Source organism: Stegastes partitus, unplaced genomic scaffold (assembly GCF_000690725.1).
Source record: "Stegastes partitus isolate 25-593 unplaced genomic scaffold, Stegastes_partitus-1.0.2 Scaffold1801, whole genome shotgun sequence".
Classification (NCBI taxonomy): domain Eukaryota; kingdom Metazoa; phylum Chordata; class Actinopteri; family Pomacentridae; genus Stegastes; species Stegastes partitus.
This window is the reverse complement of record NW_007579532.1, coordinates 28,578-34,577: the sequence shown is the minus strand read 5'-3', so window position 1 is coordinate 34,577 and position 6,000 is coordinate 28,578.

Below are 6,000 nucleotides of genomic sequence, written 5' to 3'. Positions count from 1 at the left end.
ACACCGCTGGACTCTCTCTGGAATGCCAAGGAAGGAGACACACCAGGTAACAAGCATTGTTTTGTTTAAATTCTGGATCTACTCCCATCATAAAACTGCCACCTTTGGACACTATGCAGAATAGGGAAACCCACTCATTCTCAGGAAGAACCACCATTCATGTCACAAAAGAGAATTATAGCAGGAGCCTGTTGTGGTCAACTTCGCTGTTGCTACTCCACTGGAAAAATGGTGCTGCATGTACATTTTCTTACAGCATGGACGCTCATACCTCCTGCATGAAACAACAAGTGAAACACGAGCACTTTGGAAACAACTTCAAGGACACAGTGACTCTCATTGAGGTGTGAACAGTCTTGTTTCTTCTTTCTATGGAGACTCTCCCCCACCCTTTGATCCCAGAAGCTGATAAGATCAGTCGTAAAACTGATGCTGCATACCAGAGAGAGAATCTGTAGTGAGACATCACACGTTTACATTTATATGTACACTGGCTAAATAACTGTTTTCCCAGTCTCTGTTTGGTGTGTTTATAACTGTATTAATCTCAATAAGAAGTCCCTGTTTCACATATCCAAGAATCACATCTGTAGGTGGCATTAGATTAGATTAGATTAGATTAGATTAGATTAGATTAGATTAGATTAGATAGAACTTTATTGATCCCTTTGGTAGGGTACCTCAGGGAAATTGTTGTATTAGCAACAACACAACACCAACACAACATTAGTAATAACAATAATAACAATAACAACAACAACAATGATGGATACAGTAACAAATTGCCAAAGTGCCTAAATATTGCACACAGTCCAGTGATAGAGCATGATGCTCTATCTCACCCCAATGTCCTCACTCCTCACCCCTCGCTCCCCACCTCTCCCTTCTTGCTGCTCCTCCCCCTCCCCCTGAGCTCAGAGTTGAACAATTTGATGGCTCGGGGGACAAAGGAGTTTTTGGTCTTGTTAGTTTTGCACCTGGGGAGGAGCAGCCTGTCGCTGAACTGGCTCCTCTGGGCGATGATGACAGTGTGCAGAGGGTGGCTGGCATCGTCCATGATGGCCAGCAGTTTGTTCAGTGTCCTCCTCTCTGTCGCTGTCACCAGGGAGTCCAGTTTCATGCCCACTGCAGAGCTGGCCCACCTGATTATTTTGTCCAGCCTCAATGCGTCCCTTTTTGATGTGCTGCTGCCCCAGCACACCACAGCGTAGAAAAGGACGCTGGCAACCGACGACTGGTAGAACATCCGCAGGAGTTTCCTGCAGATGTTGAACGACGGAGCCTCCTCAGGAAGTACAGCCTGCTCTATCCCCTCTTGTACAGGTAGTCTGTGTTGCATGTCCAGTCCAACTTGTTGTCCAGCCACAGCCCAAGGTACTTGTAGTTTTGAACAAGTTCAACCTCATGTGTCTCAATCAGAACTGGTCGTGGGCATGGTCCAGATTTCCTGAAATCTATGACCAGTTCCTTTGTCTTTGAGGCATTGAGCTGCAGGTGGTTTCCTTTGCACCAGACAACAAAGTCATCCACCAGATTCCTGTGCTCACTCTCTCTGTCATCCTTGATACACCCCATGATGGCTGTGTCGTCTGCGTAGTTCTGTATGTGGCACAGCTCCGAGTTGTAACAGAAGTCCGAGGTGTACAGGGTGAAGAGGAGAGGGGCCAGCACTGTCCCCTGAGGGGCCCCTGTGCTGCTGACCACAGTGTCAGATGTGGTGTCCTTCAGTCTGACATACTGTGGTCTGTCAGTGAGGTAGTCGGAGATCCAGTCCACCAGGCACGAGTCCACTCCCATCCTTTCTAATTTTCCCACAGTAATGGGGGCTGGATGGTATTAAAGGCACTTGAGAAGTCCATAAAAAGAATCCTCACAGTGCCGCTTCCTTTGTCCAGGTGTGTGTGGGCTTGATGGAGGAGGTACAGCACAGCATCCTCCACCCCAACATTTGCCCGGTAGGCAAATTGTAGAGGGTCCTGGGTGTGTTGAACCTGGGGCCTGAGGAGGTGGAGGAGGAGCCGCTCCAGCGTTTTCATCAGGTGTGAAGTGAGTGCCACTGGTCAGCAGTCATTCAGCTCGCTGGGCCGGGTCTTTTTCGGCACCAAGACATTGCAGGATGGGATGTTGAGAGGGAGGCACACTGAGGGAGGGGGGAGGAGGGGACTGCAGTGAGGGTGAGGGTGATGGGCTGGTCAAACCGGTTGAAGAAGGCATTCAGATTGTATGAGGACCAAGATAACTTTTTACAGAAATATTCATGCTTCTGTCACGGATCCACAGTGCCATCTCGCGACAGTAAATGGTCCAGTGAGGTTGGGACTACAGCACCATTAAAACTCATGTTACCGCTGATAAAATATATCAGTGTTTAACTATAGATATAATCAGTCATGTGGGAATCAATGCTTCACCCCATGTGTTAGGTTTCCATGTGTTGACATACATTTCTCATATGTAACTTTTTACATAACATTCTTATTTTTGTTGCATAGCCGAGGATATTTTTCATGATGTATGTCACTGTTCTGTTATTTCATGCTCATGGGTCATGGTGAGAGACGTATTTATCGCGTTCGCATATATAGTGCATTTTCTTTATTTACGTTAAGAAATGCAGCCTTCTCTCCTCTTCATAACAAAGAGAGGAGGATTAAGTTATCAAAAGTCGCGGCAAAATCCTCTCCACGCCTCCATACACGCCTTCTCGGACTGTGGAGAATGAAAGTAGGAAACTGCCTTTGTTCTCTCTCTCTCCCCCCCCACTGCCTCCAGAGAGCTCCCCCGCAGAACTTGTTGCCAGGCAACTCACGACGCTTCAGGAGGAAACAGCTTGGAGACGTCATAAAAGGGTGCTGTTTCACAAACAGCTGTTCCAGCCAAAGGAGACTCCGTTCCATCAGCGCTGCACAAGTAGGCAAAGCCAGACTTTCTTTCTGCTCCTGATCAGGTTGATGTTGTTACCATTTAACAGCTCACTAGTGTATTGATCATAAACCAAATTATTAATCACTATCATTAGATTGTCTGTTAACCATCCTGCTCTCATCATAATCCTTATTATTTGAGTGGATAATCTGATAACACGTCCACTACACACACTCCGATTTCATTGTTTATAGTTCACGTGTATTATAATAGTAGAATAGCTAATAAAACTTTCTTATTTAGACCAATTCAAGTTTTCGTGTCTTTCTTTGTGTGGGAACTGAGGTCAGTTTAATCAGAGCTTACAGTTTTTAGATAACAGACGTATAAACGCGATTTCGAGCAAAGTCTCTTTGAGATTTCATTCAAAATAATTCCTCAGTAGACTGAAGAGTGCAACAGAACTACAAAGCATAGTTCTAACATACGCTACAGGACATAAAGTATGATGTAAACAGCTGCATTTTTTGTCATGTTCATTGCATTCTTCAGGTAATATACCTTTAGTGGTACCAGGCATTAAAATGAACAAGAAATTGAAGAAAACAAGGGTGGTCTAATATTTTTTTTCAATGACTGTACATATACAAGAATAAAATAAGAAAATATTATAAAAAGGGAGGTAGACAAAGGTAGTTGGATGCTGTGTGCTGCACCTAAAACATAATATTGCACAAAATTTATATGGGTACACAATTATTGCATATGATTGTGTCATTATTGTGGTTTTCCCATCAAAATATTGCATATAGCATTTTTTATATTGGCCAGTGTGATCAAAGCTGAGCTAAGTGCCATGACAGCTTTAGGATAAAAACAGTTTTTCAGTATGTTTGCCCTAGATTAAATTGCCCTGCAGTGCCTTTTAGAGGGTAACAGTTCAAACAGGTGATTTCCGGGATTAAATAAGTCCCCGAGGATGCTGCAGGCACATCTAAGGCAGCAGGAGCTGTAGATGTCTGTTAGGAATGGGAAAGGGCAGTCGATGATCTTCTGGGTGGCAGGGAGGTGACCCTCTGAAGTGTTTTTCTGTCTGCTGAGGAGCAATTGGCAAACCAGTGGCTCAAAACACTCTCAACAGAGCAGTGGCAGAAGAACCCGAGCAGTTTCTCTACCAAGTTGTTCTTTCTGAGGATCTTGAGGAAACAGAGTCTCTGCTGGGCCTTCGTAAAAACACACTAGAGTTGTGTTCCAGGATATCGTCTATATGTTTGCACAGAAACCTGAAATTGGAAACCCTCTCCATGCAATCCCCATTGAGGTGGATGGAGTGTAGTATAGATTTATTCTTTCTGAAATCTATGATCCATTCTTTGATTTTAAAGGTGTCTAGGACCTGGCTGCTTTCTGTACATCACACAGACAGCCACCTCATCCCCTATAGAGATGAGTCCCACCGCAGTGGGACAACTTGATGATGGCAGTGTTGATTTGGGTGGGAATGCAGTTATGGATGTACATAATGAAAAGTAGGGGACTGAACACAGCCCAATGGTGAGCCGATGTTCAGCCTGATTGCTGAGAGAACTGGGAACCTACTGTTACTTTTTTGGAGTGATCTGTCAGAAAGCCTTTAATCCAATGACAGATGGTTTGTGAACCCCTCCTACTTTTTTTTTTTTCTTTTTTTTTAACAGAGTGGACTTACAGTCACCAGTGACAGCAGTATGATAATGCTACAAAATAGAAGCTCAAGTGTAGGTTTCACTAAATCAGCATTTATTCCAAATACCAACTGTATTTTTGTATTATCAGCTCAGCTTTAAAAAGTTTTCAAGAACTGTTGGGGATTTTTTCAGCTTGTTTTTTATATGCACATTCATAATGCACCTAAACAGATGGTTGGAAACATAATTAGAATTTGAGGCTTTATATAGAGTGGTGGGAGGGAATAATTTATAGATGGTTATGCTTCATATGTGATTATGCATTTGCTATACAAACAGACCACTTGATGCCACTCTGCTCTATTGTTGAGAAGGTTAAATGGGGAGCAATGTGCCAATGGATGAGAAGAATACAGAGTAATACTGCTGTTCTTATCATCACCCTCCCTTCACCTGCCCCTCCTTTTTCCTTCCTCATTCTCTTTTGTATGACGTGGGGCAGAGTCAATTTCTGTGTCATTGTAAGGTATCCATCTGCCATGCACACACACACACACACACACACACACACAGCACAGCACAGCACAGCACAGCACAACAGCAATTAAACCTGTTTGACACACTTGACAGAGAGGCTCTTTAGGCTGTGTGTCCGGCACGAGCCATCTGTGAAAGAATCACCCACTTACACACACACACACACACACACACACACACACACACACACACACACACACACACACACACACACACACACAGACAAACACAGTCGTGTCTGTGTCTGCTGCATTAAACAGATTTCATTCACTGACATTTGCCCGGCCCCCCTCTGCTTTTTTTTTTCTTTTTTTGAAAGGTCCTCTTGCAACAGCAGTTGAGAGGACCTTTCATCCTCCTCCCCTTTTTCTCTTGTGATGGCCAGATGAATTTAGGGAGGGGATGGATTGATAGACGGATGGATGGATGAGTGGGTGGTTGAATGTAGAGCGAGGTCAGAATGATTGGATGGCAGATTGGGGAGCAGACCTTTCATTTATGGTGGCTCCATGAATTAGGACACCAGGCAGGCAGATAGACAGAGCAGCTGTAATTACTGGTGGTAGCAGCCCCCATCTGAAGACATTGTATTGATATTAGACTGTTAGTAGGAGAATACCATGTGACTGAATTGGCGGGGGGGAAGTCTGCGCCTGTCTGGGTCTCAACTGTGTGCTATGGCGCAGCTGCTCATGACGATGCCAGTGTTCTTTTTTCAGTTTTAAATCCCTCTACTGTGGAATAGTTTGCTGATCGCGAGAGTTTTATGCTCAAAGTTTCACATTTTTTATGTTACTATTGTAAAGTCACATTTCCAACATTCTTTGTAATGAGTATATGTCAATAAACTCATCATGTCCTAATATTTGTGTCTGCAAATTCCTGCTCAAACACATCAAAGTTCTGCTTCACTAACTTTGCCACTTTAATG